Source organism: Arvicola amphibius, chromosome 14 (genome assembly GCF_903992535.2).
Source record: "Arvicola amphibius chromosome 14, mArvAmp1.2, whole genome shotgun sequence".
Taxonomy (NCBI): Eukaryota; Metazoa; Chordata; class Mammalia; order Rodentia; family Cricetidae; genus Arvicola; species Arvicola amphibius.
Window position 1 is genome coordinate 20,002,337 of NC_052060.1, and position 13,852 is coordinate 20,016,188.

Here is a 13,852-nt window from a genome sequence, read left to right on the forward strand (position 1 = left end):
GGAAAGATGGCCTGCTGGTTACCAGCACCTGTTGCTCTGGCAGAGGACCCGGGTTCCATTCCCAGGACCCTCATGCCTCACAACCACCTGCAGCTCCAGTTCCAAGGTATCTGATGCCTTCTGGTTTCTGCAGGTACCAGACATGCCTGCAGTGCACATACCTACATGCAAGCAAAACACTCATGCACATAAATAAATCTTAAAAAAGATGTACACATGTTGGCAGCACTCACCAGGTAAGCTATCTTTCTCCCCCACCCCAGTCATCTAAACTCTTTACATCTTTTGCATCCTAATAGTTTTCTCTAAGGTACAGTGAATACGTATATTCCTTAAATCCACTTAGTTATAATATTTCATGTTAAATACAGCAGCCTTTCACCAACAGGAGCAGGGATAAGAAAGAGGAGCAAACAAGAACAACTCAAAGCAAGGCCCTGCTATATTAGAATTCTGAGGGCAGGCGCTAATAACACAGGGTCATCATGGTAATATGGAGGAGTAAATCAGGATGCCCAAACAGCCACCTCTAGAGAAACCCTACCCTAGGTAAACTGGTCATTTTGAGTCTAATCATGTGTCTGTAAGTGGAGTCTAACTCCACTCCGAGACCTCGGTGCTGAGGACTGAATCTGCAGCCTAAGGCAGGCTAAGTAAGTGCTCTAACACACACACACACACACACACACACACTCACTCACTCACTCACTCACTCACTCACGCTAGAGAAATGGTTCAGCACTTACGAGTTTATACTGTTTTTGCAGATATGATACAGGGGCTTACAACCACTTGTAACTCTGGCTCTAGGGCAGTGGTACTCAGCCTTCCTACTGCTGCAACCCTTTAACACAGCTCCTCCTGTTGTGGTGAACCCGACCATTAAAAAGTTAATTCTGTTGCTACTTCATAACTGTAATTTAGCTATTGTGACAAATCATAATGTAAGTATCTGTGCTTTCTGATGATCTTAGGTGACCCACATGAAAAGGGGTCACAACCCACAGGTTGAGAACCACAGCTGTAGGAGATCTGAAACCTCTGACCTCTAAGGGCACCTGTAGTCACACACACACATGATTAAAAACGAAATAAATCTTAAACTCTCTGAATTAAAAAACTGTAAAACAAAAGAATGGGTTGTTAATATAGGGGAACATAAGAAGGGTGTTCGCCAGGGCTGGAGAAATGGCTCAGAGGTTAAGAGCACTGGCTGCTCTTCCAGAGTTCCTGAGTTCAATTCCCAGCAATTACATGGTGGCTCACAAACCATCTATAATGAGATCTGGTGTCCTATTCTGGCAGAACAATGTATACATAGAAGAAGAGGAAGAAGAAGAGGAGGAGGACAGTCAAGGCAATAGTCAGAGATTCCAAATGAACCCAAAATGATTCCAAATGAACACACCAGACAAAAGAATATCTGAAGTTAATTCATTTAATCTTATCCAACAGGTCAAAAAGCATTGGAATTAATTCAAATGCATCTAAAATTAATTCACGAGTCATGATAAAGAATACATGAAAGTAAGACCATAATCCCAAACTATTTTTAATGATTTACTTTTATCATTTTTATTTATGCATGTGTGTGAGTGTGTGCAGTTGCTGTCAGAGGCCAGAAAAGGGCATTAGATCCCCTGGCACAGGCTGGATACAGGTTGTTGTTAACCAGCCAACGTGGGTGCCAGGAGCTGAACTCTGGTCCTCTGGAAGAAGTGCAAACACTCTTAACTTCTGAGTCATCTCTCCACCCTCCTCAAACAATTTTTATTCTTGGATATCTCAAGGGCCCTAGAACCACTCCACTTTGATACTAAGGGATAAACTGTATAACCTTTTCTTGGTCAGACAAACATTTCTATTTTTTCCATTATATAAAATTAAAAGGAATCCGGCTGCCTGGATTGACAAAACCCACACATAAAATTTCAAAGTAAAGGGACACAGAACACCTGCAATCTAATAGAAAGGGGTCTAAGTGTGTCAAGCCTTCACCCCAGCACTGTCACCAGCCCGTGTCAGAGTCAAACGCTGCATGTGAGGTTGAGTTTCCCAGCGTCTCTACAAAGCACTGCAGATGTATTTCTGAACAGCACCGTTTTAGTATCTTAGGCTGTAGCAGCACTTAAGTCAGAAAAACATTAAAGACCTGACTGGGACAATAACGCTCCTCTTTCTATATCATACATGAAGTCAGCTAAATTACTATGATAAAGACTAATCAAAAGCTGCTGTCTTTTGACTACAACCTTTAGCTATTGTAACAATTTAATAGAGGGTGAACTATTTACTTAAAATCTTCAATGTCAAAGGAAGGTTGTTCTAGCAAGATTGCTAGTCTTCGTCATTTTCTTCTCTGACACAGTAGTTACTGAATTAAACATCCTGCACCAAAAGATTTGTGTTTATTTTTATGTGTGAATGTTATATGGTTATGTGCACATATGAATGCAGAACTGTGTACTCTCACATGCATGTGTAAAGGTCACAGGTCATCATGGGTATCTTCCTCTATTGCTCTCCATTTTAAATTTTTGAGACAGGGTCTCTCACTGAACTTCAATCTTGCCAACTCAAACCTCCATGACCCTGCTGGGCAAACCCCCATGACCCTCCTTGCATCTGCCCCACAGTGTGGATTATGGACACACAACCCCACAACCCTATTTTGCTTTGTTTATTGTGCGGTGGAGGGGGGTTCTGGGGGGAGGGAGTTGAGACAGGATTGTCTGTCACCCAGGCTACCCCTGAACCCTGACCTTCTTCCCTCTTACTCCCATGGGACTGGAGCACAGGCATGTGTCACCAGGATTTGTTTCCAACACGACCACTGACAAATATTTAAAGTTACAGGTGTGTTAGGGCTGGGGGTTTTAGTTCAGTAAAAGAACACCCAGCCAGCACTCATGATAAACTGTGTCTGATTCCCAGAACTGACTGTGTGATCAAAGACTATTAAACATGTTCAAATAAAAAAGGCTTTATACTAAATATGTTCATGGCAGTAAAACTAGTACTTCCCCATTAGTTGGTTTTATTTCTCATCATATTGAACTCCAGAATTTAAATTTTTCATTTCTACCAAAACTATTTCAAATAGACATTATCTTTTAACTCCATTGGAGAGGGAAGTTTCTGTCCTGCCTGGTCCCATAGCCGTTCAGTCCCCAAAAAACATGCTTATATTAATTATAAACTGTTTGGCCTATTAGCTCAGGCTTATTATTAACTAGGTCTTACAACTTAAATTAACCCATAATTCTTGTTTATGTTTGGCTGCGTGGCTTGGTACCTTTTCTCAGTGCAGCATTCTCATCTTGCTTCCTCTGCGTCCGGCTTGCGACCGACCATCTGCCTTTCCTGTTTCCAAAATTCTTAGTCTGGTCACCCTACTACACTTCCTGCCTGGCTACTGGGCAATCAGTGTTTTATTAAACTAATATGAATGATAAATCTTTACAGTGTACAAGAGCACTCCATCAGTAAAATTAACAAGCTTTCAAAGTATTGGAGATTTTTGTTGTTGTTGTTGTTGTTGTTGTCTTCTGAGATAGGGTCTTTCTATGTAACTCTGGTTGTCCTGGAACTTGCTATGTAGATAAAGCTGGCCTTGAACTCAGAGATCTACCTGCCTCTGCCTCCTAAGTGCTAGGAATAAAGAAATGTGTCACTGCATCCAGCATTTTCAATGAGTTGTAATGGCTTGAGCAAAAATGATCTCTAGATAATTATGATTAATACTTAAATTGGATACACTGATGTAAAAGTCAGCTGTAGAGAAAATGAGAATGGAAATAAAGACCATTTATTAAAAGGGAAAACATTCAATGCTGGCCAGTGGTGGCGTACACACGCCTTTAATCCCAGCACTTGGGAGGCAGAGGTAGGTGGATTTCTGTGAGTTTGAGGCCAGCCTGGTCTGGTCTACATAGTGAGTTCCAGAACAGCCAGGGCTGCACAGAGAAACTCTGTCTCAGAGAGGGGGGGGGGGCATTCGTGAGAATGGTAGTGGGCTTGCGATCTAGAAAAAGAAAGGCATACATTCAAAAGCCCCTTGCTGCGTTGAGTCCTGGTCCTTCACAGGGTATTTACATAACATCATCAGAAAATTCAGTAACATTTTAGACATTCTAAACTTTTTAAAAAAGATCTATTTATTATTATGTACACAGTGTTCTGCCTGCACCAGAAGGCACTAGATCTCATTATAGATGGTTGTAAGCCACCATGTGGTTTAAGGAACTGAACTCAGGACCTCTGGAAGAAGCAGTGTTCTTAACCTCTGAGCCATCTCTCCAATCTAAACATAATTTCTAAAAAGAAAAAAAGAACATATATGTTTATGTCACCAACTTTTCCTATGTGTAGTTTTTGTTAGTATAAAGGTGTTAAAATTTTATCTTTTTAGAGATCACACAAATTATTGAACAAACATTATATAATTAAGAGTTCAAGAAATAAATGTAAAATAGTCTCATGACAATTACTGTTACTGAGAAAGAGGGAACAATTATTAGTCAACGGTGGAAAGCATGCATCTCTGAGAAAAACCTTAAAAACAGGTACCCAGCCACTTGAAAACACTGCCCACAGCCATAGATTACCACAGGAATAATTCTCTCATCTGTGACCTTTTTCAGTTTAATTACCTACAGTCAACGGCAGTCCAAAACTATTAAGTGCTAAATTCCAGAAAGCACATAATTCATAGGACTTTACATATGAACCATTCTGAAATGCAAGATGAAATTCCCTAGCTCTACCGAGAAAGCAAATCATCGCTGTGTCCATTGTATCCACGCCGTATGTTACCACCCTGCCCGTCATTGACCAGCAGCTATCCTGACCAGTAAAGGTCACAGTACTGCAGTCTGATTCACATGATCTTTATTGTACTTATTAATGGCTTCAAAGCACGAGAGCAGAGAGAGACGCTTACAATTTCGTTACAATATATTGCTACAACTACTGTTTATTATTAGATATCAATTTATTACTTCACCTATTGATCATAAATTATCACATGTATTACATGTATATTTATACAGGAAAAGGCTGGTTGGGTGTTACTCAAGGTTTCAAGACTGGGGTCCTAAAAGTCCCCAGTGGATGCGACAGGCTACTGGACCAATGCTGGTCAGCTGCCAACTTTCCTCCATCAGCCCATGTCCATGACAACTTACAATCTGAACAGCGAGGCTGATGAGAACTGGTCCTTCCTCAGTCAACACACTAGATCAGTCCTCTTACAAAGGCAACTTCAACTTCAGATATATTTTAGAGCAAAAATGAATCCTAAATGCAAAACATTACACTCAACAAAAGAAGGGCCCCAGAAAGTCTGAGTTTAGAATTTTTTGTAGGAAAATATATATAACTCATGATTTTATATAGAAAACAAGTTATTATTCATCTTCTATGGAAGGAAATGTTTTTATTCAGTTTAATTTTATAAGGTTATAGGAGAAGAATTCTAATTAAAAAGGACCAAAAAAAACCCTCTGAGGAAGCAAGAAATTTGTACTCCAGGCACTGGAGGGTGTCAGAACTTATTAGGCAAACAGAAGCATGGTATTCTATTTAAGGGAAGCTACTTGAGCAAAAGCAGAGAGGTGGCGTGTTCAGACCGTTCGGGGCAAGCACACTGTCATGAGTGAGATTCTCAGAAGGTAGGACAGGACCAAATTATGAGACTTCACTATCTGACGAACACACATTTGGCAGTGTATTTCTGCAATGGGGAACCTCATAGGGTTTTTTTTTGTTTCTGTTTTTCCAACAACAAAAAAAAATTAGCAAAATTCAATGTCAGGGAGAGAAACTAGCAGCACTGTATGGGGTAGGATGAAGAGAAAGAGGAGAAAAATACCACAAAACCTGAATCAGAAGTCTCTCTGGTCATCTCAGAACACCAAGTACATTATCTGTGCATAACAGATGACCAACTATCTTCCTTGGATTTCTTGCCTGAGAAGACTACAAAAACTAGGAGGAGCAAAGAATTCACTAATGCTGGGATACGGGGTGCAGCTCAGAACAAGTGGAAGCAAGAACCGGGGTTCAACCCCCAGCATTTTGAAAGACAAGAAAGAATTCTGTAACAATGCACAAACAAGAGTTAAATACATTCCTGCTTTACAGTGAAGACTATAGTGATATTCATGGAGAAATTAAAATTTTACTTAAGATTTTAGAAAGGTTAAAAGCAATGGGAAGTGTAACTTGATTTAGAAGGTTATAAAAGCAAGCAATAGTCAGGAGGGTAGAAATATTCCTTCACACTTCACAACAAAACAAAATAGGCGGTTTTAATTAGAATAATGCACCACAAATGGGATGGAGACATGTGGGGATTTAAATGCACTACACACAGCTGGCGCTTTCAGCTTTCAGACGGGGCAGCAGCTTCAATCCTGCCAGCAACTTATTAATTACACAGTCTTAAAATAAATACCCACAGTCTGGTGGTTTTTTTTTAAGGTAAATCTTGAAATATTTTATGGATAAGAAAAGGCGAAAGCTGGGAATATGGCTCAGTTTTGCTTAGCATACACCTGCCCTGGATTTGACTCTAAGTGTGAAGGGTTGCTTCACAGCACTGATCAAGGACAAACTCCGTGAGACCCTTCTCAAAATGAGAGAGAAAAAGAGAGGGAGGGGGAGGAGGGGGAGGGAGGGAAGGAAGGAAGGAAAGAAAAAAGTAAGTCAGTAATTTTACCACAGGTGTAATTTCTGTATAGCTGTAATCCAGCTACTGGGGAGGCTGAGACAGATGGATTCCAAGTTGCAGACAACCCTGGAAACCCAGCAACGCTATCTTAAATAAATTAACAAGCCTGGAAGTACTTGAGTGATAGAACTCTTGTCTGTTGTTCACGTGGCTCGGGGCTCAAACTCAAGCATAGAGGCAGAGGGAGCCACGTTAAAAACGACTCTATTCCATTCCTTTTCATAATTAGCCTAGCATTAAATCTCAAATTTACATGAAAACATATTTGTAATATTGTATGTGCCGACTTAATTAAAAATTCAGTTATTTTTTTCCCTGTGTGACATGCTTCCATAATATCCCACATTTTCTGAGTTCATAGCCAGTCCAATTCTTGAATTTTAAGTTAGAAGTAGCTTGCAAGAGGGACCTACGAATGCGTGGTAGGAACAGTCAGGCATCCCTGAGCCCCCACCCTCCTCCCGTCGTCAAACGACAGCGATCTCCGCTTTTGTACTTCTGGATAACGAGCGGTGCGCTAGCGTGTAGAAACCCCACACAAAAGTGTTTGTTCTTCTCTATCCAAAGCAATCACGAAGGTTACAAACATGCCGGGAAATTTTCAGTGTAACTTTTCAAAGCAGCAGCCTGAAACTTCAGCTCCGCTGGTGACAGGCACTTCCAGAACAAACCACTCCAATCAATACGCTCCCCCGAAAGTCAAGAACGTACCTCTTCTAATCCTACTGTACGGTTAAATTATGCATTGAGGCAAATAAAAATTTCCACCCTTACTCGTTTCAACAGAGCTCAAATGATACTAGTTAAAATTACTTAACTGTTTACCATTAAAATACATGGAAACTGGGTTGTCCACTTTTCATCTGAAGATAAGTTCACAGATTTCAGGAAAAGGTCTCAGAACACTTTACGCCTGATTTAAAACTGTTGGCAACGATCTATCAGTTTCACCTGCCAGTAGAAAACAGGTTGCGTTCCAAAAGTTCACGAGTTTAAATGTGATTTGAAAAAAACCTGTCTGGTTTGGGGAGCAGGGGCCGGCGACGCGTCTCGGATTCGATTCCACGGGGATAAGGCTTTGTACCTACTGTCTGTTACACTCGGAAAACGCGTGAAGTCGCTGCATCCCAGCAAACGTTTGCAAGATCTGCAGAACCCTCTCCCCACTCTCCCCTCACTTAGAGGAAACCAGCCGAGCGCCGGTGCGGGTGCGAAGCCCCCCGCCGAGCCCTGAGGTCCCGATGTCACCCGAGCCGGTGGAGCTCAGGTGTCCCGAGACCCCGCCACACGACCCCCCCCCCGCCCCCACGCTCCTCTCGGTCGCCCCCTCAGGCTCCGCTCACCTCCCTCCGGGCAGCAGCTCCGGGGAACGCGATGCCGCTGCAGGGCTGAGTGCCTCCGGCGGCAGACCGGAGACCACGGCGCTTCCCCCGGGCGGGTCCCCGCGGCGACGCCGAGCCAGGCAGGGGCACCGCGGGAGGCCGGCGCGCGCCCCCGGCGCCCGCCCCCGGCAGGTCACGTGGGCCAGAGCTTTGGACGCCCCCCCTGGCCTCTCCGGGCGTCCCACCGCCAGCCAGCAGCCCTCAGCGCCTGTGCTCCTGTGCGCCTGCGCCGAGCTCCAGGCTCTCCCATTCAAACCGACAACGCCCCGCGTCTTTTGGACCGGCCAATGGCGACGGTGGGGCGGGGCTAGGCGACCGGGGGCGGGGCTAAGTGAGCCGGGGTTCCCTCCACCTAAAGACCTGCGAGCTTGCCTCTCGGGTTGTGGGGCTCTTATGCATCTGACCTGTCCTCCGCCACCAACTGGAAGTTTATTGTTCTCGAATTTCTCCTTCCGACGCCGAAAAGTGGAACAATAAACATCAGAGTTCAGGCCGGGTCTAGTTCAGACTTTGAACGCAGGAACCCCTGGGCCAGTGTCTCTTGCCCTGCAGGCTCAGTCCCGCCCTGGGAAAGTCTTCCAAGAGGCAGATGTGAGAAAGAAAGAGGCCTGTGTGAAAGGAACAGAGGGTCCGGTGTGAACGTCTGAACAAGGAGCCTCAGTTCTTGAGGCTGTGTCACAATCCTGGCGTTTCCAGCTGTTCGAAAAGCAAACTTCTTTTGACAGCAGGATCGCTGGTTCCCAGGGAAAACAGAGTGGAGAGCTGAATCAGCTTCGGCAGCTACATCCCCATTCTATTCACGCCTTCAAGTCAAGTTCACCAGAAAATAGATCTTACTTTGCTCTCTGGTGAGAAGCTGACGACTTTAGTTACGTTATATAGCCATTGGTTATTATTCCGCTGGGATGAAGTTTTAATGTTTTACTGGATTAGACAGGTATTAGAGAAATCCTAATTTCAGTATCTCTCTGGTGATGGCCATGACCACTGTTCCAAGGAACATTTCTCCTTACGTGTGTGTGTGTGTGTATGTGTGTGCGTGCGTGTGTGTAATGGAAATTGCAACTAGACAGGTTTATGTTTCAGCTCGGCCCCTTCCGACTGACTGACCCTTGAGCAAGTGAGGCGTCCTCTGTAGCCTTAGCTTCCTCCCTTGTAAAACACGGATAATGAGCTCTCCTTTAATAAGGTTTGTTATGATGCTTCAAGAGGTAAAGTTTATGAAACGGTTAACACCGCTGCTGACACATCGAAGCTGCTCAATAAATGGTACCCTTGTTATTTTCAGCCAGCACCCTTAATACCAGGTTCTTAGAAACAGCTGAATTAGCTGGTTGTACTATTGCAGAGGTAGGTATTATAATTTTCCTATACGAATAAATTCTTTGAGGGTATTGATATAGGAAACCACAATGGAAGTATTTCAAATTCAGTATAGCCAAAGTGAACCATTTCTTTCTTGCATCTCTTCTCTCATAGATTTGACTTTCTGTCTCGGCTATCAATTAAGTACATCTTCTAACCACTCAGGTTGAATGGTCTTGCAAGTCATCTTTCCAAAAGCGTACAAACATCAGACTGTGCCTTCTTCTACCTGAAAACATTTAATGATCGAAAATAAAAGGAGTGACAAGAGGTGGGTATTGTCTCACACACCTTTAATCCCACCCCTTGGGAGGCCCAGGCAGGTGGATCTCTGTGTGTCTGAGGCCATTCTGGTCTACATAGTGACTTCTAGGCCAGTCGGGGCTACATAGTGCGATTCTATCTTTAAAAAACAGAATATATGTGTATATATATGTATATATATATATTCTTTAATAAGTGCAATTAAGAGTATTATATAGAGAGACATATATCACACAGACTTTAAAACTAAAACGACAGATCATAAAATGTTTAATATATTTAAAGAAATAAAAGCATGAAAATATAATGAATGAAGGAACACAAAAAAAATCAAAATACATATTAATAAGGAAAATGCAATGTTTCAATTACTTGAGACTGCTGGTGGAGGGATCTCTGAGAAGACAGAAAACTATAGCCCATGAGAATGTTTTTTTACTTTTAAATTTTTTATAAAGATTTAAGATTATTTTTATTCATGGGTGTGTCTATGTGAATACATGCCATATAGGAGCCAGAAGAGGACATGGGGTCCCCTGGAGCTGGAGTTACAGGCAGTTTGAAGTCACCTGATGAGGGTACTAGGAGCCAAACTTGGTCCTCTAGAAGAACTAAGCCATCTCTCCAGTCCTATCTGCCTCTTAATTTTAAATTAAAGCTTGTCTAAAAAGCCAAAGTGTTTAGCTTTAACTTGATTTTAGTTTGATGGTATTCTCAACCAGTTAGGTAAATCAAATTACCTTTAGAGAAGCCAAATTTAACCAGACCCCCTCAAAAAAATTATACAGAAAAGATTCAAAAAAAATGGGAACTCTTAATCAGAATTCACACCAAGAAACATGGTACTTTATGCAAGGATCTACAGAAGACCAAAGGCAGGAGAATCTAGCCCAGTAGACTCTGAAATTGAAACATGACACAGATCATAAAACAAGAATGTTTAATATATTTAAAGAAATAAACATATGAATCAAGGACTGCAGAAGAAGAAAAAAAGCAGGCAGGTTTCAAAAAGAATCCAATAAACCTTCTAGGGAAACAACTGAAATAGAGAATAGGGAATAAAACAAAATAAAAGGTAAAATAGGGGAAGCAATGAAATCTAAAATTCGGCGCACAGGTTTGGCAGACTAAGACGAAAAGGGAGCTGGGGGGCAGCAGGTATGACTCAAGAAATTTGTGTTTTGTTTTGTTTTTGTTTTTCTAGACGGGGTTCCTCTGTGTCGCCCTAGCTGTCCTGGGACTCTCTCTGTAAACCAGGTTGACCCCAAATTCATAGAAAGCTGCCCGCTTCTGCCTCCTGAGTGCTGGGACTACAGTGGCACGCCACTACTGCCTGGCAAAATAGTTTCAAGTAAAAGAGAAATGTGAAAAACAGAGTGAGAGGCCCAACACATGTTTAGTTAAAATCTAAGATGACGGGTCAGGAGATATGATGTCCTCGTCTGACTTCCTTGGGTACCAGGCATGAGGTACATATACATTCAAGCAAAACACTCGTAAAATGATGCTAGAATCTTTAATTCAAAGATGAAGGCTGAGAATATAGCTCAGTGGCACAGTGCTTGCCTGGCACAGGTATGACCCTAACTTTAACTCCCAGCACCATATATAATGTATGTATGTATGTATGCGTGTATGTGTATGTATGTATATATGTGTATATATATATTTTGCAGGACATAGCGGTGCATACTTTTAGTGCCAGCACTTTTCATCCCTTTATTAAGTTGGTGATTAGCTCAGGTATTTTGTCACAGTAACAGAAAGCTAGATAACAGTGAAGTGCATCCACTTGCCTGGTAAACAGCAGAACCGATCTGTCTCGAGGCTATGCTTTTGCCATCTCTTTATGTCCCTTGCTAATTCATAATGAAGCCATAAGTACAGTCATATGCTATTGACAACAGATTAATACTAAATACTTAGTATTTAAAGAACTATTAGGGATTTAAATGATTTAATATAAATAAAAGCAACAACCCAAGAGTAAAGCACAGGACAGGGCCAGCGCTTTGCAATGGAAACTCTAGGGGCCACAGTGTGTCTTCACAGGAACTTCAGCCTCACCAGCTTTTAAATAATGCAGAGAAAACAGCAGTGGGTTGACCTGGAGGCTGCCAGGCAGCAGATGAGGCCCAACACTTTGGATCCATGTGGTGCCATGTGCAAATCAGCCACCCTGTTGCTCAAAGGACCACTTAGTAGGGTAGGTTGCACAAGAGAGAGGCAGGAGCCTCTTATGACTGTCCTAACTTTAAAGAGTTGGTGCTCTGTTCTTACTCAGATGTTCCCCTCTGAAGATAATTCCCCTGTTTTATGATGCTATTATCAGTTTTAATTATGGGATAGCAAATGTGCCCAGAGGTTCTTTTGGACAGCATGTCCTAGCAACCTAAATTATCACCATATGGAATTCTTTTTATTCTTCGTGGTTACACACCACCTTGGCTGCTCGTCACGGATGCTTCCCAGACATTGTCTGTTGAACAAGCATGACCCCAGTAGATGCATCTCAGAGATATAAATAAAGAACTAAGTAGCTTTTTTTTAAAATGACAAGGTCTTGCTGTGTGTTGCTCTGGCTGGGCTGGCACTGGCTACATAGCACAGGCTGACTTTAAAAGCATGGCAGTCCTGATGCCTCAGCTTCCTGAGTGCTTGGGTTACGAGGATAAGCCATTGTGCCCTGGTGGAAGCCACTCTTAAGATGTATCTCACTTCTCAGGAAGCCAGGTCCAGTGGTCCTACAGATACTCTTGGCTTCCAAATTGATGGGTTCTATACATTATAGATTCAGCCAATTGTGTATTGAAATACTATACATGTTCAGACTTATAATTATTTCCCAAGAAATATAGCGTAACAACTGCTTACAGACCATGTGGTCCCCTCCATAAGCTCATATATTTGAGTACTTGATCACCAGTTAATAGAAGTGTCTGGGAAGGATTTAGGAGGTGTGGCCTTGTTGGGGCAGGTGTATCACTACAGATGGGTTTTAAGGTTTCAAAGTCCTATGCCATTCCCAGTTGGTGCCATCTCCCCCCCGCCCCATTGGTTGTTGTCTCTACCTTTAAGGGCTCAGCTACTGCTTCACGCTCCCACTTGCCTGCTCCCAGGCTCCCCACTATGACTGTGAGCCCCACTCAATGCTTTCTGCTATAAGAGGCCTTGGTCCTGACGTCTTTTCACTATGGAAAAGTAACTAATTCAGGTCGTGTGTGATGGATGGATGCTTTAGTTTCATTTCTGTGGCTGTGACAAAATGCTCTGACAGAAAGGAACTATGCACCTTGGCAGCTTACACGCCATCATTTTGAGGAAGTCAATACACAAACCTGGAGGAGCTAGTCACATCAGACCCACAGTCGAGAGCAGAGAGAAATGAGCGGATGCATAGTTACTGCTCAGCTAGCTTTCTTACCCTTACAAAGGGCAGGACTGATACCCAGGGAATTCTCCCACCCTTTCAAGCTGGTTCTTCCCAGTCAATCAGGGCAATCAAAACAATCCCCCCCCCCCACAGATGTGCCTACAAGCCAACCTCACCTGAACAATCCCTGGCTGAGACTCTCTCTACAAACAATCGTTTGTTGTGTCAAGTTAACAATTAAAAGTGATCATCACAGTTGAGTACTATAACCTAGAAATGATTCAAAATATACAGGAAAAGTGTGAAGGTTACATGCAAATACTGCATCAATGTATGTAAGGGACTTAGGTGGATTTTGGCATTCCCCTATGGATTCTGATAGACAATTATGCCAGTGTGCATAGTTGCCATTATAAAGACAATAATTTTTCTTTTAAAAATAGTAACATACGCGCGTTAATATTCTCGTCATTGCCTCCACTCACGACTTGTCCAACTGCCACCTCCTGACCACACCTTTGTTTAGGTCAGTTTTGTCAAGCCATCTAGAAGTCCTGTAGACTTCCTCTCTCTACCGTGCTAGCTCCAAAGCCTCTTTTTCAGCCCAGATTTTTTTTTTCTGCCTACCATCACATGCCTGCATTTGGGCAAGAAGAGGGAAGAAAGGAAAACATATCTGCTATATATTGAACACCCACACTCGTTAGATATTGAAAAAGCTACTCTGTCTAG

At 42.6% G+C, this 13,852-nt stretch overlaps 1 protein-coding gene across 2 annotated transcripts in view; it reads right to left on the reverse strand.

The window, feature by feature from the left end:
- The window catches only part of Gpsm2 (G protein signaling modulator 2), a 43,737-nt gene extending 35,417 nt beyond the window's left edge, over positions 1-8,320 (reverse strand). For both annotated transcript variants that reach the window (XM_038311981.2, XM_038311980.2), the window contains exon 1: positions 8,077-8,320. The gene's annotated coding sequence lies outside the window, so the exon portion shown is untranslated. The remainder of the gene's footprint in view (positions 1-8,076) is intronic.
- Between the last annotated feature and the right edge of the window lie 5,532 nt (positions 8,321-13,852).